Here is a 14,875-nt window from a genome sequence, read left to right on the forward strand (position 1 = left end):
GCTGGTTAGTTATCAAAGGCTACCAACCTGATGTAACCTGCAGTGTATCAAGCCATAAAGGGTCATGTTGTTTTCATTTAATGTTTATTAATTATTTCCATGTGATTATTTTTTGTTGCTTGTATCTGTGAATGTACCTCTAATTATTGTCAGCACACCTAGAGTCCTGTTTTCTTAGTGCTATATAAATGTAAATAAATAGTAAAAATACTATGTAAATTGCCTAGTGATTTGCATCAATATTTCTGAATATATTTAAAGTAAAATCATAGATATGTGTATATAAATAATTGTGAATTTTATATGTATCTTTGTAGCCTGCAATCTATGAAGCTTTTATAACAGAAAAAAAAGTGAAATGCATTTTTATAGTTTGATACAATATGCAGATTCATATACCATTTCACTGATAATAAAGGCACATGAAATTCATCACAATTGTGTCACAACTGTTTGGTCTGTGTCAAAATTAGATCTGTAGGCTTTTTCAGTGGGGCAAAATGCCAACACATCCAAGGCTCAAGGTAATATATACTGTTTTCATAAAAGATTGACCCAAGCATGGATTTTGGACTGCAGTTGAATCAGATATCCCCACAGGTCATGGGTTTTTTGGGTCAGTGTTTCAGTGTATGTCTACAGTGGTCAAAGTCAGGTGAGTAATTCACCACCAGTGCAGCTGCACCAGGGATATAAGTGATGGACATTGTAGTATAGCTATCTTACCCAGAGCTAGATAACACAGTGATAAAAACATTGGGCTATGACACAGACTTGTCCAGTGTTGTAACTCTTGAAACTGCACTGATGGGGAAATAGATATGTAACCCACACACCTAGGTGTGGTTAACTGCTCCATGTAGTGGAAGTCGATAATGGCAGCATGGAAGGGAGAGAACCCTGCTACCATAGACCATGATACGAGGGCCTTGTTTATATCGTGGACATCTCACTAAAGCATCAGCTTCAGGAAAGAGGGGGCAGCACCTCCCTATCTCAGGTGTCCACCCCTTTTGACAATAGGTGAAAGTTTCTATTTCCAGGGTCACCATCCTCTTCAAAGCAGGAGTGACACTCTGAGTCCAAAATGAGCAGCAGCAGCTGTCAGCTGTTATGGGAAGAACAGGACATCCTAGAAGTTAACTGATGAGCTGAGATATTTCAGCATTTGCTGCACACACAAGGAGGCCCTCAGGGAGGTTCAACCTAGCATTTGCTTTTAACTGGCCCACATTCCATGTATGCTCCATGCTGTCAGAACTGTTTCTTTCATTGTTTAGTATAACAATAGACATCTGTTCCATATGCAGTAATGTAGCTGCAGAGCAGGATCTAATCTGTGCCAGAAGACAGAGCAGGCTGCTGTTCCAGCTGGTTCCCACATGAGCAGGGTAGTCAGACAGCACTAGACTATTTGCTACATAACAGCTTGGAGATATTTTAATGTAATACATTGCCAAAGACCTGACTTAGACTGAATAATGTGATGTTACATTTGCCATGTCAGCTTATTCTGTTGTGAGTGTTTGTTGTGTGTCATCTGCAAATTCACTTTCCCGGTACTAAGATCAGAAACTTCTCATTGTCAGACAAAAGACAAATCATGGAGCGCATGGGTCCTTCTCCAGGTAGCTGAGTGCCCTCACTTCTGTTAGTCTTCTCAGCAACATGTGGCTAGATCACCATTAAGTTACAGGAACAGTTGGGAACTCTGCCCCTCTCCCCCCCAGCTCTCAGGGTCCTAGAAACTGGGTTTCAGCACCGACCAAAAGCCCACTCCACAATTAAATAGCCCTTAGCCAGAGTCCCTTAGCCTAAGTCAGTTGGTGCAGGCCAGCCACAGGTTTTTAATTACAGGTGAGACATAACCAGCTGCTTGGAGTGTTAGACTGAGTGTGGAGTTTGACATGCCCCATTCCCAGCCAGAAAACCAGAGACATCTGAGCTTCAATAAGAGGGAGGCCAAGTCCATAGAGCACACTGTGGCTTCCCACCAACACTGAGAGAAGGCCAAACAGAAGGAGTCCAGCCTCATCAGTGGGAAGCCAGCTTTACAGAGCCCAGAGTGATGTGCACATTAGAAGCCAAAACTGGTGGGGGGGGGCATCCTAATTTCAGGAGCTCATCGAGGTCTGAAGGGAGTGTGGAGAAAACCTTTTCTGAGCAAGAGTGCTGTCCAGGCAGCAGTAGAGCCTGTGGGACTCAAGTTTGAGGAGCACAGTGAAGTTCAGCAGAACCCCGGAGAATCTCCAGACCCTTCTGTGGAGGAAACCCAGGCAGAAGAGTCCTTCTATGGGGGAAGCCAGGTCAGAGGAGTGCAAACAGACCATAGCCTGGCATTCAAAGGGCATCAAATCCTAGAGCAGAGTCTACGGTACAACTAATTCCCTCTATATGGGAGCCAGGTCAGATACAACTGGGAGACTAGGTAAGCCCCACTCAGGAACCAAAGCCCTGCAGCTATGGGAGATTTCAGCCCCAACAAGGAGGACCTAATTGGGTAGTGTGATTTGGAATCAGATAAAGTGAATTAGATAGTGCAGGTGATACCCAGAAACAAATGAATGAGCCTCAGGATTTTGCTACCAGCAGAATAAAACCAGAAGGAAGGTAGCAAATTGTCATCCTGGTATACATTGGGGACAGGCAAGCTCAACTAAGGTGAAGCCTTCACAGAAGCCCCATAAATGTGGCAGAGCTCCTGAAAGTATGCAGCTCCATCAATGGTTACCCAGGCCTAAAGGAAGGGTACCCAGGCTCCAGCTGCCCCACAAAGCCCAGTGGGTAACCAGCACGTCTGAGAGGTTTCCAAGCCTAGCAGGCCACATTAGCATGTTCTATACATCTGCATAATCATCTGTGAGTTGCATCTCATTTTGTTGTATCTTTTTTGAGTCTCAGGGGGGTGGAGCTGTATTTGTGGGTAGAATTTGGAACAGCACCGTGTAAGGGGCACAACTCACCACCCTGCTGCCTCCTACTGGTCACGTGGGAATTAGCTCTTCCAGTCTCCAGAGCGCCCTCTTCTGGCTAGTGTCTCACCTACTGTTGCTTATCTGTTTATTCTCCATCATATATCAAGACCTGCATACTTCCCTGACCACAAAGCCCTTCCCTCAGGCTACTGCCCCACTGCAGTGCCCCACACTCTGGGGTCCTCCCCTCCCAGGGAACCCCAAACCCCCTGTATCCACCTTGCATCAGTGACCCAATGCCAGTCTTAATCTAGCTCCTTAATTCAGGGGCAAACCACAGTCTGAAATGGCCACTCGTCATTGGCAAGGGGTTGGACCTTTTGCTGACCTGACTGCCTCCCTCGTACTCTCAGGCCTTGTCTCAGGCTCAGCTACCCGGGGCTTTCCTGGCCAGAGATCCCCTGGCTCACCCTGCCTTTCCCTAGCACTGCTTTGTCCATGGTACCCAATTCTAGCCAGCAGCGAGGCCCCTCTCCCTCCAGGGCTGGAGCAAGAGTATGCTTATGCTGGCCAGCTGTCTCTTTTACACAGCCCTCCTGGGCTCTGACTGACTGCCACAAGCTTACCCCTGATTGGTTCCCAGGGCAGTTTTTAACCCTTTTAACCCTTTCTCTACCAGGGCACGGCAACTGTCCTGTCACACACAATGACTCCTCTTTACCCGAATTGAGCCCATTTCCCAGAAGGTAGGGAGGTTGTTAGCAGGCAGAACACCTCAGGACTCATTCCTTTCCCCATGGGGTAGAATGCAAAACACAAACACTCCAGAAACATTATCACCATTGAAAAGGAAAAGGGAAAGAAATGGACGTGTTCTCTCCCTGTCACCCTTTCACTGGGGCAGCTCCTCCTGCAGCCATCTGTCACATCTGCAGAGCCACCTGGGCTTTCTCAAACAGCATGTCCATCCAAGAGAATCCAGAACTCACTGCCCTGCACAGCTCCAGGACCACGGTAAAATAAGAATGACCTATAATTTGGTGACAATCAGGAATTTCGACAACGGGAACAAAATGACCCATTTGTACTGCATGAGTGTGACCCTTAAATTTACCAATAAGCCTGATGCTATGTGATCAAACTCCCCTCGGCAGGGGGTGCAAAGTTCAGAGCAGCTAGGCCAGAGTGCAATACTCCTTAAAACATGGATGGTCTCTGACTCTGAGTAGCAGCTGAAGTCCCATTCCTCCAGCTTTTGTTTTGTACGATAATTGCTTAGTTGATGATCACAGAACCAGCTGATGGGTGCATTGAACGATTCCCTGTAAAGCTCTGTGATTTATGTGCTAATTCAACCATACTCTATCTGGCACACACTTTTTTGTGGTTTAAAATATAGATTGTCTTCTCAGGTTTGTGGTAAATATAGCTCCTCTGGCATGCAGTCTTAGATCTGCCCTCGGGGAATTGTATCAAATGCTGTTTCAGTTAATGAGGTTAGTAATTTATGACACTAGCACTGCAATGGGATACAGGAAATCCATCCGTTTAATGCCTGCTCCCATTAAGGAGAGGGAGCCTTTGGAGGGGAGAACGCATCCTAAGGAGTAGGAGGGGTCAGCTGCATTCATTCTTGATGACACTACGGGGTATATATGATATGGCAGCATGCAGCACGCTTGATGTGTCCAGAAATCCAATTCCTCCTCTTTGGTTAGACCCTGTTTGGAGCAGTGCTGACTCCCTCTGACTTATGACTAGGAACAGCCTTCCTGACAGCACTTATTGGGAAACAGATTTGTTTGGGAAACTGCAACTTCTGGTCCCTTGGCTCCCTGTGATCCTGGCTGATAACTTTGTCTGGTGGGTACCTCATGGAGTCAGCCTTAGCTGGACAGGCTGTGTTTTCTCCCAAATGCCTCTGCTGAGAGTTCAGCACACTATCTCCTCCCTTCAGTGATGTTTCTTAGGGACTGATATCTCAGAACAACTTTATTCCAGTGAAAATCATAAATCAGGAGAGAAAATGGACTGACAGGTAAAGGCTGCTGTGTCTGCATGTCTCTGCTCCTCAGGACTGATAGGGCCTGAAGCAGAGGTCACAGTGAGTATTGAAGAGGCAGAGTGTAAAGCTATGCTTGACACTGGATCTCAAGTGTCTATTATATTTCAGTCATTCTAGCAACATATGCTTAGGCACCTGCTTATACAGCCACTGGCTGGCCTTGGCCTGTGTGGCCTCAGCATAAATGAATACCCCTACTAAGGGTATGCCATAGCACAGCTGGAATTTCCAGAGGAGGTTGGTGGGGTTAGAGAAGAGGTAGACACAGTTGCCTTAATATGCCCTGACTCCAAAGTGACCTCTGATGCATCTGTAACTATAGGGATCAACTCTAGTCTCTTCAAGGTACTGGTGGACTACTGCAAATGACGGGCTGGTGGACCAATACTGGAGTACCCTGATGATTCATGCACTTCGTGCTGAAGCCTACAGAAAATTGAGAGCAGTGAAATGGAGATATCTGAGCTAGCACTGGGAGCATTGAGATATGTGGGTGTTAACCCCCTAAGTATGCCTGCATGGATGGAGCGAGAAATACATGTTATAAATGCTAAGGCTGAAAGGCAGTAAAGAGGGAATAGCAATGGTAGAGCAAACAGCTACAGGAGAGCTCCCTGAAGGAGTGCTGGTTTCCAATGGAGTCATAAACCTACCTGCCAAAACTCAGGAAAAGGTGGTTGCTAATTAAACAAGCTGTGATGTTGTTACGAAGTATGAGCAGAAGATAGCAGACCCCTTTGAGCCTGAAACCATTGTAAGACCCCAGTGTGAAACTGAAATTCTCGTAATAGAGCTTGCAAAGTTTGACTTTGGAAATTTGTCACTGTCAGAGGAGTGGAAAGATCACCCAAGGAAGAAACCCTGTAAAAGATGCAAGGTATTCTCACTGCATGAGTGGGACAGGGAACGTGCAAAAGGCATAGAGCATAATATCTTACTAAGTGATTGCCGATCCTTCAGGGAGAGGCCTAGGATGGTTGCTTTCTCAGAGATGGAAGATATCTTCAGGGAGAGGCCTAGGATGGTTGCTTTCTCAGAGATGGAAGCCATGTGACCACATTTGTCAAAACAATATCTCAAATAGCACCATTGAAGAGTTCTGCAGCCCATACACCTCACTGATGGTAGTGGTATATTAAAAGAAAGGGAAATCCAGATGTGTATCAACTACTTCACCCTAAACAGCCATATGTCAGCACACCATGTCTCAGCTACAAGATTTATTAGACTGCTTTCTGGGAAGCCAGTTGTTCTCAGGACTGGATCTTTGAAATAGATAGCACCAGATCTCTCTCTCTGGGAATAGAAGATAAGAGAAGACAAACTTCCTCTGGGTTTTTTATCAGTTTGAATGTATGCTTCAAGGGACTTCTGGAGCACCTGCCACATTCCAATGTCTTATGTGAGACATGAACATATTGCAAATGTTAGTTTTTCTGGATGACTTGATTGTATTTGGAAGAACTTTGGAGGAATATGAAGAAAGACTTCTTAGCATGCTTGACAAGTTGGAGGTCTATGGACTGAAGTTTTTCACTGATGAATGTCTGTTTTGCAGAACATCAGTGAAGTATGTAGGTCACATCATGTCCCAAGACGGTATGAGTACTGATCCAGATAAAATAGAAAGACTCACTACATGGCCATGCCCAAGAAATTATAGAAAGCTTAAGATCTTCCTTAGATTTAGTGGCTACTGTTGCAGGTTTGTAAAGAATTGGGCTTACCATTGTAAAGCCTGTGAATGATCTTACCAGGGAATACCCATGCAACAAGAACTAGGGTGACCATTACTCCCTGTCCCATATTTGGGAAAGGGAGATGAAGGGCGGGGGAGCAACTCCTCCCTGCTCCACTGAGCCTCCAGGAGCTGGGAAGGAGGCAGCAGCTGCCAGTGTTCCTTCTGGCTTCCCCAAGGTGTGAGGAGCTGGGAAGTGGGTGGCAGCCACTTCCCAGGCCCAAATCTACCCTTAATTTTGCACATGCTTACATGCTGTCCAGCCAGCAGCTGCAGCTGCGTGCCAGTAGGGGGCCAAATCCTAGGCAATTAGCGCCTTTTAAAAAATAAATTGGGATGCCTTCCTGGCACCAGAAATACAGGGCTGTCCCGCTCCAAATGGGACAGATTGTCATCCTACCTATGACAAAAGGTAAGGGGAGACCCACAGGACCCATTGAACAGAGCCCTAGAGCCCTTTGGACCACAGTGGAATGAGAGATATGAAAGGGCTTTTCAAGAAATCATTAGCTGCCTAACTCATGCTTCTGTGAGCAAGGCATTTATCCTAATTACAGATGCCAGTTTGGAGGGGTTAGGAGTGGTCCTATGTCAGAAAGTAGAAGGTAAACTTAAATCTGTGGCCTTTGCCGGCTGAGGTCTGTCTGACAATGAAACTCACTCTCCTATCCACAAGCCTTCATAGCCTCGAAGTGAGCCATCATTTAGAAGTTTTGTGACTACTTGTATGGTGCTAGGCTTCAAGTATGGACAGACAACAATCTGCTGACATAGGTGTAACCAAGTGCTAAGATGGCTGCTGCTGGGCAGAGATGGATGGCTGCCTTGGCTAGCTAAGAGTTCAGCATTCAGTACCAAGCAGGAAGAAGCAATGTAGACATGTATGCGTTGTCCTGAAATCCTCATCTATCAGAAACTGCCATTATTCCTACAGAGCCAATGACAGCTATTTGCAGTGAGAGTTGTTCAGAGCCAGAGGCCCATGAGAACCTTTTGGTTGTGTTGCAGAAACTCTTGGCCTGACCCCTGAAAGAGTGCTACCCATCACAGTGAACTATATTGTTTTGTACCTGTCTCTATTGCCCACACTCAATGCTGCTGAAAGTCCAGCTGCAAGATGCTGACATTCGTGACACGCTGCTTGCAAAAATAGAAGAGCAAAATCCTGTTGCAATTATTTCATCTATCTCACCAAGGGTAGACTATTGAGGAAATGGAGCAAAATAAAACAGGTACAGGTACAGGGACTGCTGCACTGGATCACCGTAGATCCTTTACAAAAATCAACAAATACACCTGGTGCTATCAAAAGAGTACAGAGCCACTTGGGCCCTGCATGATAATGTTGGACATTTGGGAAAAGAGAGAACCCTGGAACTTATTCATGGTAGGTTCTATGGCCTAGGGCATACACAAGAAATGCGAAAAATGTGTTGGGTGAGTTCAAAGGAAAACTCCATCCTCTAGAACAGTGTATGTGAAGAATATTACCAACCACAAACCTTTGGAGCTGGTTTGCATTGATTTCTTGTCTTTTGATGTGGACAGGAGGAATGTTGGATACATTTTAGTAGTGACTGACCATTCTATACAGTATCTGCAGGCATATCCCACCGCGAACCAGAAGACCACCCTCATTGTTCGGATATTGTAGGAGAAATATTTTTCAGCCTATGGATTCCCTGATTGGATGCACTCTAACCGTGCCTCTTCCTGGCAACCCTCTCCCCTTATTAACATTGAGACAAGTGTGGGACAATGCACTTGTCCCACCAAACTTCCCAGACCTCCTGGAAGAAAACCAGGCCTGTAATGACACACCTAGATTGGAGGGCAGAGGGGACATACAAGAGGAAGGTATTCCTTGTGCCCAGGGCATTCCAGCACCAAAGCAAGAAATGTAGGGGCCTGTACCAGTAGCAGGGGTATCCTCAAGTGAACTCTTACCATCCCTAGCCCATGAAAAGTTCCCTCTGCCCCACCATGCCCATGCTCAATAGGCGTAAGAGGATTATAAGGTCAATAAACAGACTGACTTATGAAGCACCAGGAGTAGTTAGTGAAGAAGTGATACACTTAGCTCATTGGCTCTTGGCAGCCATAATGCATTTCCCCAGCCCCTTTGAGGAGAAATCATCAGTTGGTATAACTTGGAATGTGATTCTTAGCTGGGAGAAAGATGTAAGCAGGTCTGAATGATCTCACTCCTGATGGCTAGCTGGAAGCGAGAGATATGTCAGGAGCAAATGGTATGTACACGAACACACCCATTCTAACTAGCTATCCAGCAGACGACAATTTTGCTTAAAGTAATCAACTTTGGCTGGTGTTGGGTGGCAAATCATTTTGGCACTGAATGCACGGATAGTAAAATGCTGCTATCAATACCGTTGTCATTATTGTATGAAGAAAGGGAAGAAAAACGGTGCTTAACAGCTCCCAAATGAGAGTCAACCTCAGCTGAAACAACCTCACTAAGTGAGGGGCTAGAAGTAAGAGGGGTAGAAGGGGCATCCAAGCCCGGTACGTGGACTACCCTCAAGTGTTCCTGGTGTGATTGAACTTGTTGCTTCATGCAGTTCAAAGACTAAGTAGGCTTATTTAGGAGCCTCTTTGTTATTTTCACTGCTCAGTGAGAGCAGAATTATTTGTGGTGGGACTGTGTTTCTGCTCAACCCGCTAAGAGCTAAAAAGCACTTACAGGCTGACCTGCGGAGATCAAAGCAGAAAGGCAGGTGGCAGCAAGTAGGAGTGGCCAACAGAAGCAGAAAGCAGGTGTCTAGCAGGAGCTCCCATTCAGCGGATAGGAATAAGGGGATTTCGAAGTTGGTGGGGTCTATTCGAAAAGGACCCCCGTCTAGACGAGCCACACAGCAGCAAAACGCAGCAATTTCCCAGAGCCACGGCTGGCGGCATCCTACTGAGGTGCTGAATATGCATTTCAGTTCCTCATTAGTCATCTTCAAAATGGCTATTTGCATGGCCATTTCAAAGCTTTGTGCTAGTGTAGATGTAGCCTGTGAGTGTAAGAGCACAATGGGGTACAGTAAAGAAGCCTTTGGTTGTAGAACTCAGGAACATGAGACAGAGGGTCCCGCCCCATGCACTCACTGTTTTATGTGGATGTCCTGCTTAGTTTTATGGTTATGAATCCTGCTTGTGGCATTTTCCCCAGTTATTTGTGAGTGACTTCTCTCATTTCAATAAAAGTTTCTTTTCTATACTCAGCCTTTGCTTGTGAGCGGGGAAGTATTGCTTCTCAGAGGCACCTAGGGCAGTGTTCCCTGGAAGGTGTGTGCTTGTGTGGCCACTCAGGAGAGATTCCAATGCTGTCCAACTGATTAGCGGAGCACCCACAGCTAGGGCTGCGTCTCTCCTGGTGGTGCAATTCATACATGCATCAGTGCACATAAAAATTTATTCCACACAAAGACTGAACTGAGTAGAGGGAACATTGCCTAGGAGTGGTGTATACTTTACCCAGGATACTGGATGAGGGCTCAAGCTGCTTTTGTGTTATATTGTTGAAAAAGAACACCTAGATATTGAACTTGACCCTGGCTGCTGCTGCTGGCTTCATCTGGCAAGTAGACTCAAAACTTCAAAGAAAGAGATGAGCAAGAAAGAGCAGGTTAAAATGTGTGTGAGTTTTTCAAAGCCTGTTTCATGTGATTAATTAGCTCTTTGTGGCAGAGAGGAATCTGCTGTGGGGTTTGTAAAGTGCCTGGTGTACTGGGGACAGCTGTGGTGTGTTTGTGTGTGTGGCACCGGTGATGTTATGAGCAGATAAAACTTTAGAGTGTGTGAAAGAAAAGAATGGCAGTGGCAGGAAAAACTAGTGACAATCCTCTCCTACACTATGCACAGCCATTCTGTGTCTCATCACCTAGCTGCTGGAGCCCCCAGATTAGCAATCCCTGGGCCACTCTGCAGAGGTCAGGGTCCTGAACATTAGGGGGCCATCTGGGTCAGGGGAGATGGGCGGGAGGCGTTCTGGTGGAGCAGGATCCTGACTCACACTGCATGCTGTCACTGACTTCAGTGGGGGTGGGACCTTGCCTCCAGCTTCTGGGAAGGGGCCAGCAGATTCCAAAGAGATGGCATATCGAAAGATGACCTCACAGCACAAATGGCCTGTGCAGCTGGCGGCAGCAACTGAGAGCCCTACCTATGCTTGGGTGCTGGGTGATCACACAGTCCCAGCCCTGCTTTCATGGGAACAGAGTAGCAACCCCCGTCTGCACCACTGCCTGGCTCAGCCTGGCCTCCTGCTGGGACTGGGAAGGGGTGCTGGCAGGTCAGAGATTTATTAATAGCAGGAGGAGGGAGAGAGATGGGGGGAAGCCAGGGGAATCTCTCCTACCCTAGCTTCAGGGCGCCAAGCAGGCAGGGCATCATGGGGCCATGGTACTTGTGCAGAACGGCCAATAGCGTCATTCTATGCAAATTCTAAATAGTTGTTTGCATATATGTAAATAGGTCACATATTGCCATAAACTTCATCTTAAAAATAAGGATGTAATTTTAGTGCTGGTGAAAGACAGCATGAAAGTCTTGCTGAACAAAGTCCTCGTTCCGAATGCAGGGTAGCCTTCCCTCCATATAGCTCTGTCCCCCGCCCTCAACTCTGGTGTTGGGGGGGAAGGGGAGCATTGTCACAGGGGTTCACAAGGGCAGCTTGTTCTCCACAGCCCAGGCAGTTCCTGGTGTCTCCACTCGGTGTGCTTGTTTGTGCAGCGTGAGAATGGCAGTGAGTTTGCAGAAATGAGATGAGATCCAGCAAAAACTCATTTCACACTGGGATCACAAAATGGCCGGTAGCTGGGAACAGCTGTTAGTGCTGCTGCACTGGGCTAGATTCACACTGGGGAATGGCAGATAAGAGGTTGTGTAGCACATTGGAGTTGTGCTGGGAATGTCACGCCTGTTAGATAGAGGCAGTTTTCTGTTTCTAAAGGGGCAGAGTTAAGGTTCTCCAGATAACTGTACATTTTTATCTTGTCACTTTGTGCTTCACTTTGCAGCCTTAATGTTTTTGTAATTTTGTTTGTGTGCAATATTCTAGGGGTGGTTTTAAGTCACACACAATGGTCAAGACACAGTCTATTAGATGTAACTATAACAACTTCTTTGTCATGCATTATCAACACAGAGCCTTTAGTATTGACTGTTATCTGGAAGCCACAAAAGTGAGTACGTTGGCTGGTAGCTGAAGAAGGAGGTTATCGTGGGTGGTGAGAATCAGGTGCTGGATCTGGGATGTTGTTTGTGAGGACCCCCGGCGTGGATGTCCACCCTCACTAAGCTGTCTGACAGTTCCCGGTTGTTCCAAGGGCAGTATCTGTTGCTGCTGTTGCTTTTGCAGTGTAGCCGCATGTTTGGTTCTTGAAGATGTGTATGTCCACTTAGTATTTTGATTGCTATTGCTTTTCTGACCAGGAGGTCCTTAAAGGGCATTTGCTCACCAATTTGATGACATTTGTTGTTCCTGGTGTAATGGGAGATCCTGTGAAGGGTGTCACCTTCTCCCCCGGTGCACAGAAGGTTGCGTGGACCTTAGACAATGGACAGCTCTTCCACACATGGAATATTGAAGAATCACTAAATTGTGACTGTAGTGAGGCACAAACTGTGCAACACCTCACAGACCGCTGCCCCATTCATACCTTTACAGTGATAGCATAAAGGGGATCCACTTAGCTACCCCAGAAGTATCAGAATACCTTTCAAATCGCAAAATTCAATTATGATCTCAGCCCATTGCTTTCCAAAAGGCATAAGAATGAAAATGGATTTTTTGTTGGTGCCTTTGTTTTCCTGAGCAAGGCATGAAAGAGATGGAAGGTGGCAATCATTAACACGTTATATCTTAGCCAAACACAGTAGAATTTAACAAGGCAAAGAAGACCACTTTAATTATAAGATCAGGGACTCATTCTCATGTTCCTCCACCAATATTATATATGCCATTATGTGCCAGCAATGCCCTTACATTGGACAAACTGGGCAAACACTTCGCCAAAGAATGAATGGACACAGAGCAGACATCAGGAGTTTCAATACACATCAGCTGACCAGTGAGCATTTCAATGGAGTGGGCCATTCTGTTAAAGACCTGAGAATATGCATCCTACAACAAACAGACTTTAAAAACAGATTACGTAGGAAGATTTGTGAAATGGGGTTCATATTCAGATTTGACACATTAACACTTGGTATAAACAAAGACAGCAAATATCTCACGCATTACAAGCACTGCTTCCCTTCCTTTGACATTTGTAATGATTTCAGGCAAGATACAACATCTCCCACCCCTCAAACGCCTCCTTCAGTCCTATGTGTTTGATTTGTCAGTTTTTATTGCAATTTTTTGGACCTCTGTGCTATGTATCTGGGTCGGGACTGGAACTTATATAGATCTGAAGAAGTGGGTCTGTCCCATGAAAGCCCATCACCTAATAAATCGTTTTGTTAGTGTTTAAAGTGCTATGTGACTGCTGTTTTGTTTTGTTAGAGTACAGACTAAGACGGCTACCTCTCTATTACTAAGCAAAGAAGAGGCAATGTTGTGGCTCATGGACGTTTCTGCAGTAAACTAGCAAAACTCAGCAGCACCAAAGGCTGGCAGTGGGGGAATGGATGGGAAAACTTCTCAAAGAGAGGCGTCTTTTATAACAGGAAATTGTAGGCAACCTAAATATAAGGGACATGAACAGACTCCCTGCAGAATAATTCCTGCCCTGCCCAGGGCCTATCAGCATGATCTGATTGCAGGTCCTGTTGACCTACCACACAGCGGTCTTCCAGTTCAGCCATAGGAGCAACGGTTGGCCAATTGCTGTTACCCAGCTGAAGAAGAAAACACAGCACACATTTTGCCAGTGGGATACACAACTCTTCTGAGACAGCAGACGAATGATGTGTGTTAGGATTCCTGTGTTATGGTGATGACTCCGAGTGAAGAATGTGCTCTAATGGTTGGAAAGAGTAGTGTTAGGGCCATTCCTTCTGAAAGGCAGCATGACCCAGTGGCTGAAACTTGGCTTTGCCATGTCAGAAAGCTGGGCTCTGTTTCCAGCTCTGCCTGTATGGACTGTGTCCAGTCCACCCGTTATCTGAGTGTGGAATGGGTGCATGCCAGGGCAGATAGATGTGTGAGGCCTGAATTGGTGATAGGGGTTGTGGCAGTGCACAAATGCTGTTCCCACTCAGTAGAGGAACTGGGGCTAGAACTGCGTCTCGCGACCTGGCTCCCAAATACTGCACATGGCATTTCTGCTGAGCTGCAGGAATGCGTGACGAACCTGCTGCATGTATGAATGTTATACAGGATGCACAGCATTCAGCAGCTTTGCCCCTGGCTGCCACACGCTGGCCCACTGACCTGCCCCTCAGCTTGTCTGGCATTGCAATGGCAGCTCCGTGGAAACAGGAGGACATGGGGAAAGGGGAGGGGATGGTACTGGAGGCAGGTGCATGGGTCTCACAGAGCTCCTGATGGACACTGGACTAGAGCTCCGTTGGGCATGGCTTGGAGCTCCAAGGGAAAACCTGCTCCCCACTGACAGCATTGCTGCCCCTTCTCCCTGCCAGCCCTGCACACCCAGCTGTGTTCCCTGCTGCTCCTGCCCCAGCATACATACTGCTCCCTGGCAACCTGGAGTGCTATTCTCCCATGGAGTCCCATCTATCGTCTCCTTGCCCGTCACTCTAGTAGAACCAGTAATGGGACCGTTTGCCTACAGGCCAAGGGCTGAACAGCCATGGAAAATGAGGAGTGGTGCTAGAGCAGGTACCTCCAGGTGTGGGCAGCTGCATGCGGAGGCTTGTGCACCTTCTGCCCTGAGACATGCCAGGGCACCTTCTCCAGGAGCTGCTGAGCTGGGTTCTCCCCTGCTCTGAGTGGCACCAGCACTGCTACATTCCCCCTGAGAGTCTGTGGGAGCTCTTTGGCCATCAACCCCAGTGCACCATGCTTGCAAAGCCCAAAGCCATGGCTGCAACGGGCTTTGCAGTACATCCAGCTCGGCCCTGAAGTACAGGGACACTCCCCACTCTTGGGTCTGCATGAGCTTCCCCTCCACAGCCATTGCCAGCTGCCAGGAAAGAATTAGCACTGGACAGTGGTGGATTTAGAGTCAGTGGGGCCCTGTGCTC

The sequence above is a fragment of the Carettochelys insculpta genome, chromosome 2 (genome assembly GCF_033958435.1).
Source record: "Carettochelys insculpta isolate YL-2023 chromosome 2, ASM3395843v1, whole genome shotgun sequence".
In the NCBI taxonomy this organism is placed as follows: Eukaryota; Metazoa; Chordata; order Testudines; family Carettochelyidae; genus Carettochelys; species Carettochelys insculpta.